This window comes from Talpa occidentalis, unplaced genomic scaffold, assembly GCF_014898055.3.
Source record: "Talpa occidentalis isolate TD23 unplaced genomic scaffold, MPIMG_talOcc4v2.1 talOcc4.2, whole genome shotgun sequence".
Lineage (NCBI taxonomy): Eukaryota > Metazoa > Chordata > Mammalia > Eulipotyphla > Talpidae > Talpa > Talpa occidentalis.
In genome coordinates, this window is record NW_023602073.1 from 61,610,771 (window position 1) to 61,624,185 (window position 13,415).

Sequence of the window (13,415 nt, forward strand, 5' to 3'; positions counted from 1 at the left end):
TTAAATTTTATGATGGTATACGGAGTATTATTTTGAGAAATGACACTACTCATTATATTCATCAAGATAGAACAAATTATAATTGTGGTAGCAAATTAACAAGTAGTACCATAATCTCAGAGGCTTACAATCACACAGGTTTCTTTCTCAGTGACATGATTTGTCCAATCTAGTTTAATGATATCCCTACTCCATAAACTTGACAGCTCGGGTTGCAAGACTGATGGAGCTGTTACCATCATGTGAGGCCATGGTCACAATAGAAAACTTCAGGGTTTGCCATAAGAGCAAAGGAGATTAAGGATAACTTCATAGTATTCCCTAAAGGTTTCAACCCAAAAGTGACATGACACTTTCACTCATATTTCATTGTCTAGAGCAAGTCACATGAACTCTCTTAACTTCTTCAAAGAGGAATTTGCCAGAATAAATTAAAAAGATGTTTTGGGGAACACAGGTAATTTCTACCATACTCATTATTTTTAAAATCCAAACAAAACAAAAAGAAGCAGAGATGAAAGTGAAAAATCTCCCCAAAATAGCAATGTTAACATTTGATATTGTTACAAATACATACAAGTAGAACAGTTAGAAGTATACATTTACCAAAGGAAAAGCATATCTCATACTATTGTTAATTAAAAATTATTAAATTAAATATTATTTGATTTAGTAGAAGAAAGAAGAAACAAAACTGAAGAAACAGATAAATTTTTCATTATCTAACAAATAAATGTCTTTCTCATGGTAAGAAATGTATATCTTTTTTCTAAAATGATCTCTTTAGAATTAAGAAAAACTCATGAATCCCACAGTTAACATCATCTACAATGGTGAAAACTGAAAGCCTTTCCACTTAGATTAGGAACAATAAGAATGCCTACTCTCACCACTTTTATTCAACATGCTATTGGAAGTCCTAGTCAGAGCAATTAGGCAAGAAAAAGAAATAAGGCTTTCAAATTAGAAAGAGAGAAAACTATCACTATTTGCAGATGACTTGACAATATATGTAGAAAACCCTAAAGGTTCCACCAAACAGCTGTTAGAACTAGTAAGCAAATTCAGAAAAGGTACAGGCAACAAAATCAATATATACAACTATTCTGTGTTTCTATTCACTAATATCAAGCGATCAGAGATAAAAAATAAGAATATAGATTTATAATCATGAAAAAGAATAAAATAGGAATGAAAGACTTATACACTGAAAATTATAAGACATTGCTTAAAGAAAGTAAAGATGACAAATAAATGGAAAGATTGTCCATGTTCATGGATTGAAATACTGTTGTTTCAATGTCCATAGCACCTAAAGCAATCTATAGATGTATTGCAATGCCTATAAAAAGCTTAAGGATATTTTTTGCAGAAATAGAACAATTAATCCTAAATTTGTATGGATGCATAAAAGACCTGGAATAGGCAAAACACTCTTGAGAAAGAACTAAGCCAGCCACATCACATTTTCTGATTTCAAACTATATCAAAAAATATAGTAAGTAAAACAGTATAAGGGCATAAAAACCAACACACAGATCAAAGGAATGGAATGGGAATGGAATGGAAGCTCATAAATAAACCTGTGCATATATTGTCAATTTATGGCAAGGGAATCATACACACACACACACACACGTGATTCTTGATATATATACATGTATGTATGTGTATATATGTATGTATTATGTATTCCATTGTATGTGGAATATGTACATGCACAATGGAATGTTATTAATCATAAAAATAAATCTTGCCTTTTGTGACAATATGGATGAATTCTGAAGGCATTTTGCTATGTGAAATAAGTCAGACAGAGAAATACTAATACAATATTATTTAACTTATATGTAGAATCTAAAAACAAACAAAAAGCCTGAGCTCATAGATACAGAGAATATATTGGTGGTTACCAGAAGGGAATTTGTGAGGAAGGGAAGGACAGGTATTGAAATGGATCAAAAGGTACAGACTTTCAGTCATAAAAGAAATAAGTCATGGGGATGTAATGTCTACCATGGTAACTCTGGTTAGTAAAACTCTACTGCAAAAACTCATGGAAAACATTAAGGGCCTTGGGTCATTATGTTTTTTTAAATTATATATTGACATTTATTATTATAAACATAAGGAAATTAGCTCATTTATATTACTACTCTCTCTTCTCCATCTTTTTTTTTTTTAAAGATTTATTTATTTATTTGTTTGTTTATATAAGCACTGGGTACAGTCAGAAGCGCCGGAGGGTGAGAGAATTCACCAGAGCCAGAGCGGGGAGCAGAGCAGGCAGAAGGACTGAAGTACACTGCTGAGGGGAGCAGCGGGCGGCAGGAGAGGTCTGCGCGCCATGCAGGACCCTCCTCCGGTGGCCGGGGAGCAGCCGGGGATCAAACTGGCGCTTCAGAGGCTGCAGGCAGCTTTGCAACCCAGCGCTCAACCGCTGCGCCACCGGGGAGGCCCTCGCTCTTCTCCATCTTAACTCCCAATTTCTGTTAGGTCTATTATTCCTTTTATATTTTCAAAGTTTATAATATTTACTTTACAAAATTGTTTAGTCTTACATCTACAATTAAATAATTCAATTATTCTCATCAGGCCTTTTAGTTCCTCATTTCTTTATTTGATTTATCTCTGAGTTGGTTAGACTTCAAGAAATTTTTACAAAGAAGTCTTGGGTAACTTTTCCCAGGAATTCACACATTCCGAAAAAAAAAAAAAATTGCCTACTGCTTTTGTCTTTTCAGGATAACTTGATGAGCAGGCTGTGTGTAAAATAATTGGGACACAATATCCTTGCTTCAGAACTTGTTCCACTGTCTTCTGCTACTGAATATTGCTGTGGAAAAGCATGAGAGCAACCCATTTCATTTACACTCAGGGTTGGCTTGCATTTTCTGACTGGTTGTTCATAAGGCTCTTTCTTTAGCTTTGGAAATTAGTAATTTCAATAGATTTTTATTTTGGAATTGAGTTCTTTCTAATTCTTTCTTGGACACAGTGCGTTCTTTTCAATTGCAGATTCAAGTCATTCCAAGTTCAAGGAAACTGTCTATCCACGCTTTTCCTGTTGCCAATATTCTTTCTTTTCTTCAGGATTTCTAATTATTCACCTTCATCTATTCTCCTAGGCATTACTTTTTCTCATTATCTTTTTTCTTAGTGATTTTTCATTTACATTTCTTCCTCTCTTTCTCTATCACTTCCTCTTCCTCTTATTCTTCCATTTGTTATTGCTTCTAGTGGTACTTTTATCTCTATAAATGACTTTCCTTTTTCTTTTTTTTCTGTTCTGAGTTCCTCATTTACTTTTCACCTTCTTGTCTTGTAATCTTGTCTCTGAACCCTTTATACTTTTATTTTTTAAAACAAGGATATTTAAGATTATGATCACTTCCTCTGTCCTTGAGGGAATCAGCCTTCAAATGTAAGTTCTTTCCCTACAATATATGCACAGGTCTTTGACTGTTTTCTTTTTGCTTTTATCTTTGAATACATCCATCTTTTTCCTAAAGACCAGTTGTGGGTGGGTTAAAGAATATGCAAGATAAGTTGTGTCCTGAATTCTTTTATTCTACATCTGTTTTGTCCTTAGTCTTAAAAGCATAGAGTTTCCTCATTTTGTTTTGCATTAAGAGGTCTAGGATGGTAAAACCCTTAAGATACAAACTCCCTGAACCCTACTCACAAAGGCCACCTTTCTTGGCAATGAGTCTAGACCACTGACCACAAAAATGGTGTCTTTAAGTTTCTTCTTTGGATCCACCTTCTGGAGTGCAGAATGGATATGGATATAATACCCCCTCCCATATTTGCCTGTGTTCTTAGATATCATCACTTTAACCAAAAGATCATTGGATTTGCATTTGAGAATTGTGACCCTTCTTTAAGGAGAAACCGTATACTGCCTGAGGTTGAAGGATATATGTGTTGGCTCTCAGCACCCTCCCTCACCATAATTCAAATTTCATAGTATTTGGCAGGTTTTCTCACGGTTTGAGGTTATGGCTATTTCCTTATTTCACTCAAGATGGCTTTTTCCCCTCTATTTTTCATTTTTGTTGCTGTTGCTGATGAATTTCAATAACAGGGAGTAGAGTAAAAATTACTTTCTTCTGCTATGTTTAATCAGAAATGAGAATTTTAAAGATCAGAAGAAACTCTGAGGCCACATTTTTATAGCCCAAGACTGTGTTCCTCTAATCATGCATATGGAGTATGTTCATTTTAACATTCTAATAATGGCTTTACCATACCACTTCATTTATTTAACAAATGTTTTATATCTCAGAACTCATGGTTCATGCAATACCACTAATCAGGTTAGATGAGCACAAAATGCAAACTATGTTATAATACGGAAGCACTATTTTAAAGAACATTATATACTTCTCATATATAAAATATAAGAGAAAGGAATGCCTGGCATATAGCAAGTTTCAAAATTGAAGTTTCCTTCCTTTTATATCTAGTAGGTATATACTGTAGATAATGAGGAGGTTAGAGTTGTCAACACATCTTTTGCTGAGGCTTCTAGCTGCCTACTGGGATTTAATAATAATAAGAGAATGCTACACTTATAAAAGCAAGGCCAAAATGTACTCTGTGTATTTTGTTCTTCCCAGGATCAAATTTTGAAATAAACTTGCTAATTATAGGCAACCATTGTATCTTTCAAATAAAAATCTGTGAGGATCTGTTAGTCAGTGTTCCTCTAATAGCCTGGTAGAATATGATTTTGGAATACTAATTGCAATTCCAACCCTCTTGTTTCCCACACATGTGACACAGGAAATGGTAGCTTAGAGTGTTGTTAAGAAACACAATCACTGAGCAAAGCTGCTCTTCTCTTCCTGTGATATCCTCATGTCATTAGACAACATACCCAGAGACAGCTGGCTTAATCTACTGACTCCACTCATACCCTGTCTCCTAACTGTCTTTGCACTTCTACAAGTCACATATTCACTCCAAAAGTTTGATAATGTGCAAAATATGAGAGCTTATAAAACATGTCAGTGCAACTCATATAAATCTAGTATGTCTTTTTTTGTCAAGTAAGGAAATAAGTAAAAAGACAGCTCAGAGCTCCCAGGAAAATATTTTATAAACCCTGCATATAGTCTGATTATTTGGGAAGTAACTTCTTCCAAAAGATCTGGAATATCACAAATTTTTTAAAAAGTCAAAGTAATCTGTGATATGCCCTATGCTCACCAACAGACACAGTGGACAATTGATTCTGGGCCTGAAATTGCAGATTGTATCACCTGAACCCACCAGGTCTTCTACTGATCAATTCAACAAAACAAGTAGTGACTGATCACCTGAAACAATACAGCTCAACAAGTCAAGAGTCTTTCCTTTAGGTAGATGCCATCTGAGATTTGCAGTCTTTACAAATATTTAAATTTCCCTAGGTTCCTAGAAGGTAAGCATGATCATGACCATTGTAAAGGTTAGAAAGTGTGGTTCAGACTGGCTAGGTGACTTGAACAAGCACTGACACCTGGCACAGGCAGTTGAGAGTAGAATAGGAGGTCGTCCCCAATGTGCACACTCTTCACTACACCCTGGTGGGGAGGTGCAGTGATGGTGAAGATGCCACAATATGAACATCAGCAAAACTTGAGGACTCACCTCACGGTTCACTTGGGAAAGAAAGTCAGGTGGGAAGAAGTGAATTACCCCCCCCCAATGGAACCTGTAATTTCCCAAATTTGTCTTTGCAACCTTTCCTCACCAGAGACAGGATGTAAGTAGAGTTAGTAGATTATGCCAGTTATAGGGGAGCTGTCACCGGATGAGGATGGCACAGGAAGAGAAACACAACTTTGCTGTGTGATTGTGTTTGTCAACAACCAGCTGCACAGAAAATGTTCTATAGTAAATAGAGCACATTCGTGTTCCTGAATTCATTAAGATCATAAACTAAACCAGGCACCAACCATTTAAGAAATGATATCCAATTTATTTGGACACTGTATTCATTTTCTAGGGTCGCTGCAGCAAAGGACTACAAAGTGGGTGGCTTAAACCACAGAAATTCATTGTGTCCAGTTATGAAGGCTAGAAATGCAACACGTAGGTGTTGGCTGAGTTGATTCTTCCTCCTTTTGAGGGCTATGAGGGAAGGATCAATTCCAGGTCTCTCTGCTCAGCTTACAAATGACTGTTTTCACATTCATATGGCATTCCTTCTGTACCTGTGTCTGTCTTCAAGTTTCTCCAATCATAGTGAATGTCAGCTCACCTTAATGACCTCACTTAAACTGTAAGATTCTATCTTCAAATAAGATCACATTCTGAGGCACTAGGCATTAGAACTTCAAAATATGAATTTGGAGGGGGGGGTATACAATTTAACCCTTAGCAAGCACAATTTTTAAGTTTTGGTAGAAAGGATAATCATTCTCAGATAATCATTCAGATAATCATTCTCTTCTCCAAATTGGCTTATGCTAGTATAATGATTCAAAAATACCAGATGATCTCACTCATAGCAGGAATTTAAAAAACCTAAATAAGGGACCAGGAAAAAGACTAATTATAATAAAGTAAAAATCAAAATCAATAAGCAACTATAAACCAGAGACACACGACAGGGGGTGGGGGGAATAGAAGGGAGTAGGATCAAAAAAGGGTGGTGGGAATTGTATGGGGACTATTACCAAGATGAAAATTCATACATTGTGCAAAAGTGAAAAATGATGTGAAAATATATAAAATAAAAAAAAATAAAAAAAGAAGAGAGAAATAACAACAAAAAACAAAATGAGTGGCATTATAGCTTTCGAAAATGAAATTTTTTCTCATTTTTAACAATTTATTTACATATATTTTACACTATTGTTCATTTTTTACATTGTTTGCTTTCTTCTAAAATGAAATTTTTTAACAAAAATTTAAATTAATGGGGTCTGCTTCTAGAGAAAGGATTAAAAATAAACCCTAATTTTGTTAATTCAGGATAGCTTTTTACACGATTTGGATAAAATACCCTTTGCTAAGATCCACCCCAATCTGGTGATGACCATCCTTTTCCATGGCCCAAGTCAAATGATTTTGATTTTGTTCTTATTCCTCCAGACTTGTCTGGCCATTTCTGTCCCTTCCCTATGGGTACCCAACAGAAGGTGCCTTAGACTTGTGGCAAGGTTTTGGGCCTCAGTGGCCCTGCTTTGGGCCAACCCTATTTGGCTGGGCATTTACCCATGAGGGGATGGGTAACTGTGGGTGCTTGATTTGAAAACTATCCTTTCTCTTCTTTTTTCTTTATTACACACTAATTATTTTAAAGTTCCTTTCCTTTAAAGGTCTTATGAACTAGAGTATATCTTGTCTTAATGTGGCAGATGGCGGAACCGATTTAGAATAGGCAGGTTTGGGGGGCCTTGGAGTGCCTCTCACCCTGCCTGGTTACAACACTACAGGAGAAAAATAGAAGACATAATGCAAATGGTAAGTAAAGAAATGCAAGCAGTAAATAAAGAATTTGGTAGTCAGAAATGCAAATTAAAGCAGGATAATTTTTGCCTACCAGATTGGCAGAATTTTTAAACTTGGTGCTGTTGGCAAGTGTGAAGGATTTGGATCTAGTCAAGAACTCCTCTGGGAGTGAATTTCAACCAGCTTCCTACTGGTGAAACCCAAAGAGCCTCTACAGGAAGCCTGAGATCATGTATAATGATAAATCAAATGCACATTCCTCAGCTCATCTGCAGAGATTCTGAATCAATTGATCAGAAATGAAAATGTGTCTTTAGATGACTGCTGAATATTCTAATTTGAGTTATTCTTTTTTTTTTTTTAAAGATTTATTTATTTATTTATACAAGCACAGGGTACAGTCAGAAGCGTGGGAGGGCGAGAGAATTCACCAGAGCCAGAGCGGGGAACAGAACAGGCAGACTGACGAAACACACTGCTGAGGGGAGCAGTGGGCGCAGCAGGAGAGGTCTGCGCGCCATGTGGGACCCTTGCCCGGTGGCGGGGTTTGAACCAGCGCTGCAGAGGCTGCGGGCAGCTTTGCAACCCAGCGCTCAAGCGCTGCGCCACCGGGGAGGCCCTAATTTGAGTTATTCTTTTTTTTTTAAAAAAACTTTTTTTTTTTAAATAGAGGCATGTTTTATTTATTTATTTATTTATTTTATTTATTTGTTTGTTTGTTTATACATGCACTGGGTACAGTCAGAAGCGCGGGAGGGTGAGAGAATTCACCAGAACCAGAGCGGGGAGCAGAGCAGGCAGAAGGACCGAAGTACACTGCTGAGGGGAGCAGCGGGCGGCAGGAGAGGTCTGCGCGCCATGTGGGACCCTCCTCCGGTGTCCGGGGAGCAGCCGGGGATCAAACCGGTGCAGCAGATGTTGCGGGCAGCTTCGCAACCCAGCGCTCAACCGCTGCGCCACCGGGGAGGCCCTGAGTTATTCTTAATTCACACTTGGGCAACGCTGAGCAAAACGTTCCAAATGGTGGGATTGTGTAGGGCCTGATAGTCAATGCAGAATGCCTGGTTCCATGAGATTTGAGTAACTGATAGAAGCATTTCAAGTATAAAGCAAAAAAAAGTAAGTTACACTTGCTACTGGTGGGCTTTGACACTGGGTCACACACAGTTCAGCTTTTACATTATTTATTCTCTTTGGCACAGAAATTCAACTTTTTAAAAAACTTACCCTAAGGATATAATCAGGTTTTATTCAAAAACATAGGTAGGATTACAGAAAGTATTTAAGAGCTCTGAATAAATAAGAAGAGTTTGAAACTATTCTTAATAACTTTTCCTTAAAATGCTGGCTTTGGGAGAGAATATGAAAGGAAAGCACTCCACTTGGTGTCCCACATAATCAGACTTGTTTGGAAATGTTTTCTGGTTACCATGGCAACTTCTGGACTTCTTTGTGTAAAAGGGAAACTACGAATATCCTTTTTTTTTTTTTTTTTTTTTTACATGATTAGTGTGTTCTTTTTATCCTGGTAAGCTCATTCTGTGCTGACAAATTACATTCTGACAGCTAGGTTGTAATCTAAAACATGTTCTTTGAGACACTGAATAATAAGAACCTCCATGGATTGACAGTTATTCTTCATTTATATTTTAATGTATTTGCTTTCAATGAATTTAAGAGATAAACTAAAGTGCCAGAACACTTGCAACACTTTTAAAATAATTCAGAAATATATCCTTACTTAAAAAATTTGACGTATGTCAATTTGATTATTTGTACTTGTGAAATGTGGTGTAAGGAAAGAATATAAGCTTCTGAATCAGTTAGACTTGAAGCTGAACCCTGGTTCTTCCCCTTACTAAGTAGTTGTGTGATTTGGGCAATCAGCTTAACTCTTTAAGATTGAATTTTTGCTTATATAAGTAAGATTGAGAAAAAAATAAAGTGTCTACAACAATGCTGAGTGCATGGAACAGGTCTTGCATATAAAAGGCAGCTTTTGTAACCAAGGGAAAAATAAAAGCAAACACATACCCAAAACCTGTTAGACTTGGTTGAAAAGAAATCAGGTTTTATATAAGAAAAATTTATAAATTTCATAAATAATTATAACCAACTTTATTAGAATTGGACAACTTTAGGTTCCAACTATTTATGATACTATCATTACATAGTCTTCAGCAAGTAAGAAGAATTATGTAAGGTAGTAGAATATGACATGTAAAGCTGACACAGAGTAAGTTTCAGTAAGTTTCAGAAACTTTATAATAGTCTGACAATACACGTGGAGCTAAAGTTAATGCATAACTTTGAAATATCAAATGGCAAAGCTTTTAAGCTAATAGAGGTCATGGTGACCCAAGGCCAGGAGTGTTCCATAACCCAGTCAAGATGAGGGAATGTAATTTTAAGGACAAGGCATAAATTTCCCTAATGATGAGTCATTTCTGATGAAAGTTTAATGCTGAGGTGGGGACAGGTTTCTCCACTTGTTTTCCATTGGTTTTTTATGTATCTACTGATACTTTTCCTTTTTTTCAGTCTGTTGTTTGGCAGGACCCATCTATTCCCTGTATGTCTTAGTTTGCTGTTTACTCAACTATGGATGGAGAAACAGGATTTTTAGTGGGGCATGGTAAAACTTTCATTATGCTCCTGACTTCTTTTTATAATTAACTTTGTTATTTTTGTACATCTTTGTTAATTTTTGGACAGTATTTGATTTCTCCCCTTCAGTATGTTTCTGTAGTTCTCCTATCACCATTGCACCTGCAATCCATCACCATAGTCACCTTGTGCTCTTCCTACCCTGTTTCGACACATCCATTCCCCCTCCCCTGCCATATGCCTCAGCTCAATGGTCAGCTTCAAGTTTTGTCTTTTTCCTGACCCTTTATTTGGTTTCTCTATATTTCACATATAACTGAAACTATCCAGTATTAATCTTTTTTCTTCTGACTTATTTCACTTAGAATAATTCCTTCCGGCTCCATCCTCCTCCATCTACCTTTATTTCTTAATCTTCAATTATAATGGCAAATGACAGCATCATGGATGAACACGTGGGAAAAATGTTGCAACAAAATACAAATACAACACACGAAACACCATATAGCAAAACAGGATAAACTAAAATTTAGTACTATCTCATTTATTTAAATGAAAATAATTTAAATGTCCTCAGGTCCATATTATATGTGGAACATAAATTCAACTTATAAAAGTTAGTTTATTACAGAAATGGTACCAACAATGAAACTATGGGCCCAACACAAGAATAAATGTCAACACCATGTTTCACTATATGAATTTGGTTTCCTTTTTTTCAATTGATGTATCATTGGCTTACAACACTGTATATGACTTAGGAGTATATGTTCTCACCTTTTCAGATGGATGTTACCACAACTCACCCACCAAGGCACCCATAATCCTCCACTACAAACAACTAGGGCCCCTCCTCAATTTGATCTCCACTCCGTCTAGTAGCCTCAATTCCAGTCATATTTCTAGAGTTTTTCAGATTTTTTTTCAGATTTATTTATTTATGCATACAAGAACTGGGGTACAGGCCAGAGGTGAGGGGGCTAAAAGGATTCACCAGAGTCAGAGTGGGGAACAGAACAGGCAGACTGACTGAAATACACTGCTAAGGGGAGCAGTGGGTGAGACCGGAGAGGTCTGCTTCACCATGTGGGTTGCTCCCTGGCTGGCAGATCGAACTCCTGCTGCAGAGGCTGTGGATACCTTCACAGTGCTGTGCTTAGCCCTTGCGCCAGCAGGGAGGCCCGGTTTTTCGGTTTAGTTTCGTCTGTTCCTTTATTTTGTTTCTATAATACTCCACATAAAAGTGAAATCATCCAGTATTTGATTTTCTCCTTCAGTCTTACTTCATCCAGCATAATCCCTTCTAGTTCCATCCCCTGTTTCCTGGATGCTTCAGGTCTACTCTCAGCTTTCAAAGGTAGGTTTTAAAGTTTGTCTTTGACCCTTTATTTGGTTTCTCTATATTCCATAAATAATTGACACCATTTGGTATTATCTTTCTCCTTCTGGCTTATTTTGTTTAGCATAATCCCTTATGGCTCCATCCATAGTGCCACAAATGGCCTGAGTTTATTTTTTTATATTACCGAGTAGTATTCTGGTGTGTGTGTGTATGTGTGCATCACATCTTAATCCACTTACCTGTGTTTGGTTGTTCCATATCTTGTGTATTATAAATACTGACACAATAAATGTAGGAGTGCAGGTTTCCTTTCAAATTAGTGATTTTGTGTTCTTTAGATAGCTACTCAGAGAGTGGCATTGCTGGGTTGTATGGCAGATCCATTTTTAGTCTTTTGAGGAACCTCTACACGCTTTCCATACTAGCTGGACGAGTTTACAGCCCCACCACAGTATAAGTGGGCACCTTTTTTTCCACATCTTAGGCCAGTATTTCTTGTTTCTGGTCTTTTTTTATATAGTGTGGATTGGTAGCTTATCGTGGTTTTGATTTGCATTTCCCTGATGATAAGTGATGTTAAACCTTTGTTTTTTTTTTTTTTTTTTTTTTCATGTTTGGCCATCTGTATATCTTTTTTTTAAAATAATTTATTTATTTTTATACAAGAGCTGGGGTACAGGCCAGAGGTGCGGGAGGGTGAGAGGACTCTCCAGAGACAGAGCAGGGAGCAGAACAGGCAGAAGGACTGAAGTACACTGCTGAGGGGAGCAGCGGGCAGCAGGAGAGGTCTGCGCGCCATGTGGGATCCTCGCCTGGAGGCTGGGGATGGATCGAACCGGTGCTGCAGAGGCTGCAGACAGCTTCATAGAGCTGTGCTCAACCCTCTGCGCCAACTGGGAGGCCCCTGTATATCTTTTTGATTAAGTGTCTATTTAGCTTTTCTGCTTATTTTTTGATTGGGTTATTTTCTCTTTTGTTGAATTTTATGAGTTCTTTTTAGATCTTGGATATTATTTCCTTGTCAGATGTATAATGTGCAAATATTTTCTCCTATTCAGTAGGCTGTCTTTTCATTTTAATGATAGTTTCTTTCACTGTACAGAAGCATTTTAGTTTGATGTGGTACCATTAGTTTATTTTTTGCTTTTGTTTCCCTTGCCAGTGAAGATAAGTCAGTAAAGACATCTTTGAAGTCAATGTCATGGTGTGTTCTACTTATGTTTTCTTCTAGTTATTTTATTATTTCAGGTCTTACGTTCACATATTCAATCCATTTTGTGCTCATTTTTATATATGGTGTGAGAGAGTGGTCTATTTTCTTTCTTTGGCATGTGGCTGTTCAGTTTTCCCAACACATTTGTTGAAGAGACTTTCTTCTTTCTATTGTATACTCTTGGCTGCTTTATCATGATTATCTGTCCATGTAAGCATGGACCATCAATTCTATTACATGGGTCTTTGTGTCTATTTTAATCATACTGTTTTGATTACTATAGTCTTACAGTCGAGTTTGAAGTCTGTGAATGTGATCCTTCCATTCATCTTATTTGTCAAGATTGTTTAGGCTTTTCATAGTGTTTTGTGGTTCATATGAATTCAGGAATGTTTTTCTATTTATTTGAAGAATTCCACTGAAATGTTGATAGGGATGGCATTGAATGTGTGTGTGTGTGTGTGTGTGTGTGTGTGTGTTTCTCAGTTTGAGTAAAGTGTTCATTTTAACAATGTTAATTCTTCCAATCCATGAGGAAGGAATAACTCCCCATTTTTTGTGTCTTCTATTTCTTTTAATATTGTATTACAGTTTTCACTGAATAGGTATTTTACTTCTTTTGTTAGGTTTATTCCTAGGACTTTTTATACTGTTTGATGCTACTATACATAAGATTGTTTTCTTGATTTCTTTGTCATCTAGTTCATTATTTGTATATGGAATATAGGAATAGACTTTTGTATTTTGATTTATAGATTGCCATTTATTGTTTCTAAAAGTGTTTTAGGGAGAGGAGGAAACAACAAA

At 36.6% G+C, this 13,415-nt stretch overlaps 1 protein-coding gene across 2 annotated transcripts in view; it reads right to left on the reverse strand.

Annotated features, from left to right (window-relative positions):
* Nucleotides 1-13,415, reverse strand: part of KIF6 (kinesin family member 6) — a 436,358-nt gene that overhangs the window by 311,742 nt on the left and 111,201 nt on the right. The window lies entirely within an intron of this gene.